The 12,500-nt window shown below is 48.8% G+C and overlaps 1 pseudogene; it reads left to right on the top strand.

The window, feature by feature from the left end:
- Positions 1 to 10,777: 10,777 nt before the first annotated feature.
- Positions 10,778 to 11,511, top strand: LOC129014486 (gem-associated protein 8-like; annotated as a pseudogene).
- The last annotated feature ends 989 nt before the right edge of the window (positions 11,512 to 12,500 follow it).

Below are 12,500 nucleotides of genomic sequence, written 5' to 3'. Positions count from 1 at the left end.
ATCCCAGTCTCAGCCAAGTCACAGATAACCAAGAGATTCTCACTCTGCAAGGCCTGGATTTTCATAGAGGTGACCCAGGACTCTGTCCAGAGGTTCTTTCTCACTGTACCACACTGCTGCGAGCCTCAATATACAGAAGAGGAACATAGGCTTTGGAGACAGTCACTGGACAAACACAGATAGAGCACCTACTGTGTTCTGGGAAGGTGTTAGGTCTGGGGATATGGGAAAGGGAAAGACATTGAGATGCAGTGGGGCAGGCCAAGTCACCAGGCAATTATAATCAAATGAGGATGCCTGGCAATGCAAGAGTGTAGAGGAGGGGGAGCTGTCAGCCTGGGGATCCTGGAAGGTTTCTTGCAGGAAGCAATGCCTGAGTGGAAAAGGCCAGAGAGCTGAATCTGCAAATGCCTGGGGGCCAGAGAGAGCTAATTTAGAGAGGTCTGAAAACAGTTCCACTTGATGGAGCAGAGGATAGTGGGTATACATGTGGGGAGGGGGGGTAAACTGAGAGCTGAAGCCACAACCAGGCAAAGCCAGGTGCCAGTCATTACTTGCCCTGTGACCTGAGCAAGCTCCTTTATCTCTTTGAGGGTCAGGTAGCTCAGTTCTACAATAAAGGCAATAATTCCTACCTCCCAGGCTTGGTGTGACCATGCAACATGACCACGGGCTAAGTGCCCATCTGGTGCCGGGCACACAGCGGGGGCTGGGCCTTCCCCACACTGCCTTTCCCCATACCTGCCTAAGGGCAGGCATGGCGCCCCACCCTGCAGGCCAGTCTGGTCTAAGCCCAACCACAAATCATGTGGTAGAGGAGGGCAGGAGGGCCGGAATTCATTCCACTGCTCAGAGTCCTGGATGAGTACTAGAGCCCTGAGCCTCCCCAGCCGTCCTCCCTGCATGCTCCCAATTTCCAGGGGGACATGATTCCTGGGGGAGGGGTGTCCTTGAGGCTCCCCATATTTTGCAGATAACAGAGGACACCCAGTCATGGCCCCTGGGCTGTGACCAAAATGGTCTGCCAGAGGAAGGTGTTGAAATCAAGTTCTTACTCTCAAAGTTACCCAGAAGCAGGTAAACAGATTTTGTGGTAGACAGAACTCAGACTATCCCCTTCTCAACGTTGTTGAGAGTGTTGTGTTGTTGTTGTTTTTTTTCCATAGTTCAGTTTATAGCACCGCCCACCCCTGCCTGTACCCTGTCTTGGGACTTCATCTTCATTGTGCCTCATATCCAGCATGCCAGTTTTATCTGCCTCTGATGTTGTCCCTCCCTGACACCCCAAAGTCACTACTCTCGTCCCTGGCTTTCACCTTCCTCCCCAGACTCTTGCCTCCCGGCCAGCCTCTTGAGCCCTGTCTCCAACCTTGGCAGCGTTCTCTGTAGGGTGCCAGGTGATACCACCAGCCTAAGGGGAGAGCTGGGCTCTTGAGAAATACAAACCCAGACCCCACTGCTGGAAACTCTTAAGCTAACACAGGGGACGTGAAGTAATTTGGGGCTGGAGTACAGGACTTTGCAGAGTAAATTGTGGGATCCTGCAGTTTAGAACCAAACCACAAATAGCATTGAGGCCAGGCTATGGAGTACAGTCCTGGCTGTCCAGGCCATTGGCTGTGACCCTGCTTCCTGAAGCGCCGGGTTTCCATACAATGGCCAGGTAAGCTGCAGGGAAAGAGGCGGGAAGCCAGGGCGAGGCGCCGGGCTGCAGGGAAAGAGGCAGGGATGTAGGGTGGGGGCGGGGCTGTAGGGAAAAAGGCGGTGCTGTAGGGTGGGGGCGGTGGCTGCGGCGAAAGAGGCGGGGCTGCGGGGAAAGAGGCGGAACTGCAGGGTGAGGGGCGGGGCTGTAGGATAAGGAGCAGGGCCGCAGCGTTCAGGGCAACCCCTCATTTGCAACTGGCACAGCTCCACTCACATCTGTTTTCCATGCTGTGGGCATGAGGAGGCAGGGCACATGGAGATGACATACTAGTAAAAGGCGCGTTTGAAAGTTGTCAAAACGCATTAGGGCAGTGTTGAAGGATTCTGAGCAGGGGAGGAGGTTACTATGGCCTGATTTGGGGGATAAGAGGTGGAAGATGGATTGGAGAGACCAGGACACCGTTAGGAGCCTATTGTAATAGTATATATAAGAGCCAACCTGGTTCCTAACCAGGCTGGGGCCGGGAGTGTAGAGGAGCAAAGAGGTGGAGATGACACTTTCTGTAGACAGCATAAGAAGCTGGCACTTGAGAATGGATGGGGTGCAGATCTTCTCTCCTCTGCTAAGTGACTTGAAGGTAGGAACTGATCCATCCACCTTTCTGTCCCTCGTAGTATCTGTCACAATCAGAGCCTTACAAGGCCCAAGTGCTTTCTAGGTACCGGCTGGGTGAATGAACAAGGGGCCAGGTCCTGTAATCCCACAATATAAGCTCTGTGGAACTGGGAATGACGGTCCTGAGCTCATTGCTGGATGCCAGTGAGGGTTGGGGCACAAACTCTGCAGCCAGGGGTTCAATCCGGACCCCTCTCCCTGCCAGCTGCATGACCCTGGGCAAGTAACTAAGCCTCAGGTTGGCTCAATTTCTTCATTGGTAAAGTGGGAATAATAAGAGTATGTATTTCATAGAATTGTTGTGAGGACTGCATGCATATAAAGAAAGTGCTTAGGACAGTGCCTGGCAGCACAGGTATGTTAAGTACTTAATAAAGGTAGTGATCATTGGGAGAGGAAATACGGCCTGGATTCTCAAGCCAGCCTGCCTGGATTCAAACCTGGCACTGCTGCTTGTTAGCTGTGTGTCCAGAGGCAAACTTCTTAGCCTCTCTGGGTCTCAGTTTGCTTACCTGTCAGACAGGGTGATAATAATTTTACCTGTTTCCAGAACTAATATTCAGTTGCTGTATGCAACAATGCAGCCATACTTGCAGCTACAATATTCAAATATGTTCATAGCAGCTGGTAACAGCCAGCTCATCTCCAGAGGGCCACCCAGTTCCCTCTCAGACCTCTCCTGAAAGCTAGCAGCAGCAACATTTATAACTAGGATGAAAGGGCTGTTCTTCTAATGGGGTTTATCACTGGATTAAAAAGAATTCCAAAAACACTTTAAGAAATGACAGAATCATTTTTTGGAGTAAACCATTCTTTTATTCATCCATTCATTCAATAAATATTTATTCTCTGACCCCAGATGTCAGAGCTAAAGAAAAATAAGCTTTGGTCCTTGCCCTCAAGAGACTCACAATATAGTGGGAAAAAAATAATCAGAAAGTAAGGGGCTGAGTAACAGAATGCACAGGGCCTGGGGAATCTCTCAAGGTGACAATGACCGAGGACAAATTTAACTGTCAGACCAAGGTGGGACACTTTTTTTGTCCAGCAGTGGCCTCTCTATACTCACTCTTCCTATGTAGGGTTGCCAGATTTAGCAAATAAAAATAGTAGATGCTCAATTAAATGTGAATTTCAGATAAACAACAAAGGAACTTTTTAGTGTCTAAGTATATCCCAACATAAATGAATGGGACTTACACTAAAAAAAAGAATTCTTCCTTGTTTATCTGAAATTCATATCTAAGCTGGCATCCTGTATTTTATCTGGCAACCCCATACACGAGCTTGTTTCCTGGAGAGAACAAGAAGAAAAAGTTAGAACGGGGAGGGAGAAGAGACTGAAGGGGCCTGGAGGGAAGTGGGGAGGAAAGGCAGAGGAGGCAGGGGAAGGAAGGGAGAGATGGGAGGCAGGGCTGAAGGGAGACAGGTTCACCCTCATTGCAGCTGCTTCTCCCTCCCTCGATTGCCTCCCCCAGTGATGCGCCAGGGAGGCATGCGGGCACGGCTTGGGAACCTGAACCTGAGTGTGCTCTCTGAAATGTCAGCAGAAATAAACCTGGCTAATCCTCTGCGATGGCCCGTCACATTAATATCCCCGAAATTCCAAGCGGATTAAAATAACCGTGAGTATGACACCATTTGGAAGGCTGGGGATTTACTTGGAAGAGGTGGCCCATTGGTGAGCATTCCTCTAATTGCTGCTTCGTATAAATAGAGTGTTCTTTAATATCGCCACCAGCCCTGGCTGACAGATTTAGATCAGAGCTGTCTAAGTCATTAGTGCCCAGGCCGTGGTAAACCAAGGCTCCGTTAGGGCTGTAAATGGGATTCTCATGGGCCGATCAATCTTACCAAAGCCGCCAGCGTTGCCTGTTGATCTGCAAGGTCCTGAGTGGCTACAGCTTCCCAGAAATGTGCTTGCATCTGTCAGAATTATAAGCAGCTGGCAGCTGACACAAAGGTCGTATTTGCTGCTAGTGTGGAAATAGAATCTCCCCGGTACAAGAAATGCTACTTAGCAGTATATCAATTGCAGGCGGGTCATTAAAGGAGGTGTGTGTGTGTGTGTGTGTGTGTGTGTATGTGTGTGTGTGTGTTTGTTACAACCTGGGTTGCCTAGAACCTATATCCTTTGTAGGTCTATCCTGGGCTCAAAAGCAGGTGCTCGGTTGAATAAAATTAAATAATAACCAGTTCGTGATGAAATTCTCAGCACTACCACCATAAGGCAGTTTTCCTTCTGTCATCTAACAAGTACTTATTGAGTGTTCATGCTGTTCCAGCCACTGTTCTAAGCACTCTATAACGACTTAGTGAAGGCTCTCTCACTTGCTGGCTGTGTCGTTTGAACATGTGATTGGCCTCTCTGAACCTCAGGTTTTCCATCTTTAAAATGAGGATAGTAATACCTGCTTCAGCTGGGCGCGGTGGCTCACCCTTTGGCTGGCCTGTAATCCCAGCACTTTGGGAGGTCGAGGTGGGTGGATCATGAGGTCAGGCGTTCAATACCAGCCTGGCCAACATAGTGAAACACCGACTCTACTAAAAATACAAAAATTAGCTGGATGTGGTGGTGGGCCCCCCTGTAATCCCATTTACTCAGGAGGCTGAGACAGGAGAATCACTTGAACCTGGGAGGTGGAGGTTGTGGTGAGCTGGGATCGTACCACTGCACTCCAGCCTGGGCGACAGTGCGAGACTCCGTCTCAAAAAAATAAAGAAATAAAAATAAAAGTAACACCTGCTTCAGAGAGTGTTGGGAAGCCCTGATGAAATAAAGTTCCTAAGATGCTAGAGCTGGTGATGCTTAGTGTGCCCCAGCCAGCAACGGTAATGGAAACTTACATCAGATGGTAGCATCTGAGAGGTTGGTAGAGGAGATGACGGAGCCAGGAAAGGATCAGCCAGACTCGGAGGTGGTAAACAAGTTGTGGGCACCCGGTGAGGAGTAACTAAAGGTCTAGATGACTATGTCTACTCAGGCTCCATCTGAGGGCAGATCTGATTTGGGGAGGGGACTCTCACAGCAATGGCAGGTTCCAGGACAGGGTCTGTGCATGCTTGTTATGCTCTATTCAAGGCAGTAGCCCCAGGGAAGCCAGGTCCTGCTCCACCCAAAGAGAGGGGACAGATAAGGGACAGGCACAGGAGCCTCCAGCAGCATCAGACTTGGGCAAGGCAGAACCATTGGGGAACCCAGGTTGTCTCTTGGATTTTTTTCCTGGCCCTTCTCACCAACTGGAAGGCTCATCAGCTCTGCAACAAACCTGGGATGCTTGTTTTGGAGTTGATTCTCTGTAGGTGAATTGGATCTGGGTTAAGCCAAGCAATTCTTGGACAAGTTGGCTCCTAAGATGGGATTGCATAAAGCGCCATGGCAAGGAGTCCGTTTTCTGTGTTGTGACAGAATTCCACCCAGAATCCACTGAAAGTTCATCTAGGGAGGTTGCTTTTGCAAGACTCAGCAATGGGGTTGCTCCATCCCAGCCATTGGCACATTCCTCATGACTGCTTGGTTCCTTGTGTCAACAGAACACGTTACATGTTTATAAGTCTGTTTTGTCTCATGGCTTGTAGGAGTCTCACATCAGCATGCATCAGCTCTCTGGGTGGCCGCTTGACCCAACACAAAGAACTCAAACTTTAGAATCCCTCAGCCCTGGAATCACACCCACCTTCACCATCAGTTCCACTCAGTAGTCCAAAAATTCTAAGCCCCACCTTTGTATGCATTTTAACGGCTCTGAAATCAGAATGTGTCTTGCAATCAGTGACACCTTGCTGTTATAATTGGCAGTTCTTTTTTCTATTTTTTTTTTTTTGGGATGGTGTCTCTGTCGCCCAGGTGGAGTGCAGTGGCGCGATCTCGGCTCACTGCAAGCTCCGTCTCCCAGATTCACGCCATTCTCCTAGCTCAGCCTCCTAAGTAGCTGGGACTACAGGCGCCTGCCACCACACCCGGCTAATTTTTTGCATTTTTAGTAGAGACGGGGTTTCACCGTGTTAGCCAGGATGGTCTCAATCTCCTGACCTCGTGATCCACCCGCCTTGGCCTCCCAAAGTGCTGGAATTACAGGCATGAGCCGCCGCACCTGGCCCCTTTTTTCTATTTTTGTTGTTTGTAAAATAATTATGTGTCTTACAATCTACTGAGTCTTAGAGTTGATGAATTAATTATGTGTCTGAGCTTTGGCAGGGTTCTTCTGTTGAAGCTGTTTCCACATCTGTAAACCGAGGCTGACTGCACCTCCCCAGCAGGGCTGTCATGGAGATGAAATAAGATCTGATTGGAAGTGGAAAGTACTCAAATGTGGTAGACACTGGATGCGTGAAAGCTGCCACCACTGTCAGTAGGGCAGCAAAGGTGACCTCATTCTACAGATGAGGAAACTGAGCCCCAAGGGGAGGCTTGACCGAAGTCCACAGACACAGGCAGAGATTTAAGATTTTCAAAAGACTGTCATCTGCATCATCTCCTCCAGTGTTTATGATCACCAAGCCAGGAACAAGCGTGACTCATTGAGGGTGCAACCCAGGAGGCCTAGCCTCAGGAGGGACAGGGGCTGCTCCTGGGCACTCAGTGGCTGCTGGGCTTGGGCCCAAAGGCAACCAGCAGTGCCAGCCCTATTTTATGGGAAATCACTGCCAACATGCTGCCAATCATTTTAACTTTGACCTAGGATTTGGGTAAGGAAAATCAAAGTCAAATGGTGTTTGATAATAATTCCAGGAGACAGGTGCTTGCAACCTTTCTAAAGAAAATATTGTGGACTAGTTGTAACTCTATGTATAAACTACAGTTTATATTATATCAGAATGAATGTCACAGGCCACACATTCAGATTTTTTTTTTTTAAAAAAAAGAAAAATCTAATTTCTCCCTTGATCCGCTATTCCACTTTTAGCAGGACCGCCATTCAAGTCGATTCAAGGCTTTCCCCTTCTCACCTTCTCCCAGACGGTGGATTCAGTTGAGGTGGGGAAAACATCACATCAATGCATCTGAGGGAGCACGCCTAGCTCTCTGCCATCACCTGTCCACCCTGGCTGCCACTGGACTGGCCATTGCCCAGCTGGTCCTTGGCGGCGGCCACCCCTTGTGGACCGGTGGGGAATCCTCATTCCTGCCCTCGGTCCACACCTGCATCTGCTGTCACATCCCACCACCCCAGGCTCAAGGCCCTCCAGGTTTTCTGGCTGTCAGGACCATCAGATACACTCAGAAACATTCTGTTGTTCGCTACACAATACCGGGGGGATGAGGGCTTGTGATGCAGCCTGGACCCCCTGGAGGTTGCTTCCTGCCTATCTATTGGTCCCTCACGATGCTGAATGCTGGGACTTCTCTATGGAGCTTCCAGCCTCCCTGCAGGGTGGGGGCATTTGTCTCTCTTCTCTCTGATCCCCTAAACTATTGGAGATTCTATCATCCCCTCAACTTCAGAGTTTGAGAGCATGGAATGTGTAGGTAGGACCATTCCCAGAGATTCATGCCAGCATTTAACTCTCTTTTCTTCTAAGGACTTTTTTTTTTCTTTGCTCAGGGATTAATGTAGACTGGGTAGGTGGGAAAAAGTAGCTTAACAAACCATACACTAGTCCTCCTGAGTTCTGTGTGTCAGGACTTGGATTCTCGAAAGGCAAGATTTTGAGACTCTCAAACTATTGTCTCTGCCATGGGTTTCGAAAGCTGCCTATTTGTTTCTCTCTCGTTCTGCATTTCTGCTGTAGTTACTCTACCATGAGGCCAGTGAGTAAAGAATGGAAGGATGGTAGGAATCCCCAAGGAGAGCAGTAGATGCGAATGTTTCAAATAGTTCATATCCTTCTATCACGGAAGCAGGAACTCTGCAAGTTCCATGTTGCTGATGAAATCAAGATTTTAAACACTTATGTAAAAGAGTACCCTTGGCTGCATGATCTGAACTGCAAGACAGGAGATGGGCTTTGTAACCTCACTCTGCCCCCAACCAAATGGGGGCTTCCTTCCTGTGTGAGTCGTTGGGAGAGACGGGCTCCAGGCTTCAGCTGCAGAAGCCACGAAAGCCTCCCGCCTGTTCTCCCAGACCCTAACAGCCAGGGAGGGGAACGCAGTGTGTGCTCAGCCAATCACCTGTCCCCACTGGGAAGAACACAGAGAGCCATGGGTCCATTTCTGATGCGCCATGGGTCCATTTCTGATTCATCATGGGCTCTAGCTGAAGTGGGCTAATCAGATTTCATGGCATGATCTGGCTATGCTCTCAGCAGCCCACTTTCCCTTGGCTTCTGCTTATTTTCTGGACCTGGTTCTCCAGTCTTCCAGTGGGTTCAGTGGCCTTCTCCATATCCTTCCATCAAATCTCATTCTCCTTAGGTATCCAACATTGGCAGCTATGTGTTACAGCCAAGAGCTCTGACTGGTGATCATGAGTAACTCAGTTCTTCTCTAAGGACCTTGAGTCCTTCTCTATGAAAGGAGGTGTTTAAGCCAGGTGAACTCCAGGATCTTACAATCTACCTTATGCTTTAAGTGCTTTGGGGCTGAAATGCATAGCCCAGTTGGTCAGTTCACCCATCCATGCCCGACACTCCACCATACTCTAGGTGGCCCCTATCTACATTTCAGGGACTAGTCACCCTCTGCACAGTCAGCCTGACACCACATTCCATCCAGTATGCGAATGATTCACCCACAATGAGTTCCACAATCATTCAATCAACCAGGCTCCTTTATTACAGGACCTCTCAGAGCCTTTAATATGCTAATGTACTTTGTGATCCTCTAAGAGAGGACTATAATACACATAAATCATTTCTCAAATAAATTTCATTGTACACGTGTTGCCTCACTGCCTCTTTCAAGAACTAGAACATAATGGAACACTGCTGTAGAAAAAGATACCAAATGTCACATGAAGAAAGACAACATCTGGCATGACTTCCAAAACATACACACACACAAACTTGCACATGCAGGAATTCTCTGGTCCAGCCTGACTGCATTATAACTTTTTGGTGTTTTTTTTTTTGTTTTTCTTTTTGCCACCATTTAGCTTCCTGGTTGCATGGGGATAACCAGTGTGAAGTGCCTTCACCTGGGGTTCTATGCCCAGGGCAACAGTCAGTGGTGACTCAGGGTTTGGTGTTTCCACACTCCACAGTGGCTGCTCTGTGCTCCGTGCCACTCAAGATGAAGCAACTGCCACAACACCTGTGCTCCCTGAGCCCTGGATGAGCAGCTGTGATGTGTGCAGCGTGCAGTCCCCTGCCCCACAGAATTCCTGGTGGAGGAGAACAAATAAGCCAAGTGTGACAACAAGCATGACACACTGGTGTCCCTGCCCAGTGGGGCCTGAGTGCCCACTGTCCAGCCTCTCAGGCAGCCCTGGCTTGGCCTCTAGGGAGAGTTTGGAAGCTTCCCTGACACCTACCCCTAGGTCACAGAAAGCCTCAAACATACCACAGCCCCTGTTCTGTTCTCCCATAGACCTGCCATTCAGGAACATGTCAAAACATTTTGAAACCATTTCTCAAGTTGTACCCTGTCTGGAGAGAACAGCTTCCCCAAGTGTGCGTCTTATTGCATCAAGGATTTCCTTGAGAAGCTCTAAGGGGAACTCCTCAGATCTCTATCACAGGGCTGGCTGGAGATGCCGGCACCCAGATCCCCCCAGGAGTGCTTGGCTGTGACTCCATGGACTCCATGGGGACATGAGTGGTCCCCTTTAACCTCTTTGCCTTCCAAACTATAAATATTAAGGAATATGTCTTCCCTATTATATTTGGTCTTTTTCTTTTGCTGATCATACTTGTATCAGTGAGGACTCGTTCTACTTCAGTTAACTTATAATCTGACCTAAATGTGTTTAAACATAAAAGAAAATTTATTAGTTCCTATTACTAAAAGATCAAAGGGTAGGGCCAGCTTCAGGCAAGGCTGGATCAGGAGCTCTGTGCTGTCTCCAATATATGACCTCTCTCCAGTCCTCAGCTTTATTCTCAAACTCAAGGTACCATCCAATGCTCATTTCATAAGCCTGAGGGTTCAAGTCTAGCCGGGGGACTTGAGCCTGCTTTCCACAAAAGTCCTGAACTTCATTCTCAGCCTCTGGTAACATGCCCACCCCTGAACTAATTGCTGTGACCTGGGAAATGAGAAGTGATGACTGGCTTAGGTCAGAGTCATGTGCTCTACCTCAAGAACCCCCACCCAAGCCACCTGGGCTAAGAGAGGGCTTGACCCCAAGTCCAATCAGGAACCGTTGTTAGATGATGAAGAAATGAATGTGAGGGAGGGGTAAGCAATAAGTGTGTGCTAACTACTAATTCACGAGACATCTAGCTCAAAACAATGAGTGACCAGGGAATCTTTAAAACTTCTCACTAAAGAAGGGAAACTAGGCACCTGCTCGGCCACCGCTCAGGATCTGCAAGCTGCGAGCCCATGAGTTTTGTCACCCACTTGTACTTTCACAATCAGAGATGGCAGCAGTGAAGGCATGAACATTGAAAGCTACCAGGCCTTGGTATTCTCATCCAGTATATGCAAGATACTGGCAACATTATCATCAAGCAATGGCTTGGATGCAAAGCCACCACAATGCCTGCAGGAAGGCCGGGGAATCCTGTTTCAGTCTTCCATGGTACTTCCCTCCTGCACTTCTTCCCCAAGCTGTTACGATAACAAGGCTGCGCATCCTTAGTCCTTCTATGACCATCATGACCCGGCAGGACTCCCCATGCAGTTCTTCACATTTCAGAGGATCTGGGCAGCATCCACATGACAGCAGTAGAATCCAGGCATCCACAAGAGAAGACCAAGCTTTGTCCAAAGAGGAAGAGATGGAGATCGAGTTAGATATAGAGGTAGAATGTGACCTGAGCAATATGGAAATCACCAAAGAGCTCCACCAGTACTCTGCAGAGACCAAGAGGCACAGAGAAGGACGGTGGTGACAGCAGCTGGATGCAGAGCGCCTGGACAGCTATGTGAAAGCTGACCACGACCTGTACCGCAACACTTGCTGGTTGGTAGAGGCCCCAACTGAGAGGCCTAGTGAGCAGCGTCCCAGGCTGAGATGAAGCGTTTGTATGGGGACAGCACCCCCAAGATCCAGGCCATGGAGGCTGCGATGCAGCTGAGCTTTGACAAGCACTGTGACCAAAAGCAGCTCAAGTACTGGCCGGTCATCCCCCTGAAGTTCTGAGCTCGGGGCACAGGGTCCCCAGCCTCTCCCTCTTCCTTTTGGGTACACGTTCTTCATCTCTCCTTCTGTACATTTCTCAGGGAAAGGGAACTTTGTACTGAGGTACAGGCGTGTTCACCACAGTCCCAGTGGGCCTGTCACAGAGTGGATGTACTATGCCAGCCACTTGGAGGTCGGCAGACATGTTCTGTTGCCGACATGATAAATTTTCTCCTGACATAAAATGATGATTTTGTATATATTATACTGTTTTTTTTTATGTTGTCAGTAACAGTTCATTAAAGTTCTTGCCTAGAAAAAAAAAAAAACTTCACACAAGGATGTCAGGAATGTAGACAAAGGGGCAAATACCCAGCAATCTCACCTGCCTACCTCCATCAGAAACCCTCTGATGAGGCCTACTTGGAAAAGAAAAGAAGGGGCTTCACATCGATGCTCCCATCTGGGCCGTCTGTGTGTCTGATCCACCAGAAACAAGCCCAGCCACTCTTCTCTGCCTCTTAAGAGTTGTCCTTTGAAGCAGAAATCTTATTACCTCTTTCCATCACAGCACCCCTCGTCCTTTGCACCATCTGTCTACAACCAAGTCAGAAACTACAGATTACAGAAGACGGAAAGGCAGGGGCAGGTAGGCAATGCATTGTGAGAAGTGTCCTTCTCACCAGCCAGCTGGAGCTGGGGCAAAGGGAACAGCCATGACAACCAGAGCATGCTGGGAAGACACCCTCGCCCCACAGCAGCTTAGTGCCAGAGGCTCAGGCGGTGGTTAAGGCTCCCAAGTCAGCACAGCCCAGACAAACCAGGAGCCAGAGGCTGATTGGGAGCCCTCACACTTGCCCCGAGCTGCAGACCTGAGAAGAACATGTGCCCATCTTGCCAGGGAGCTCAGTAGAAGAGGATACACCATTCACTTGAAAAAGGAGCAGAAAGTCTTAGGGAGAGAATATATATTTCATTTAAAAATGAAGCAACAAGGTAATATAAAAAGG

This window comes from Pongo pygmaeus, chromosome 16 (assembly GCF_028885625.2).
Source record: "Pongo pygmaeus isolate AG05252 chromosome 16, NHGRI_mPonPyg2-v2.0_pri, whole genome shotgun sequence".
NCBI classification, from domain to species: domain Eukaryota; kingdom Metazoa; phylum Chordata; class Mammalia; order Primates; family Hominidae; genus Pongo; species Pongo pygmaeus.
Note: the sequence above shows the minus strand (reverse complement) of the source record. Positions and strands in the feature narration are given on the sequence as shown.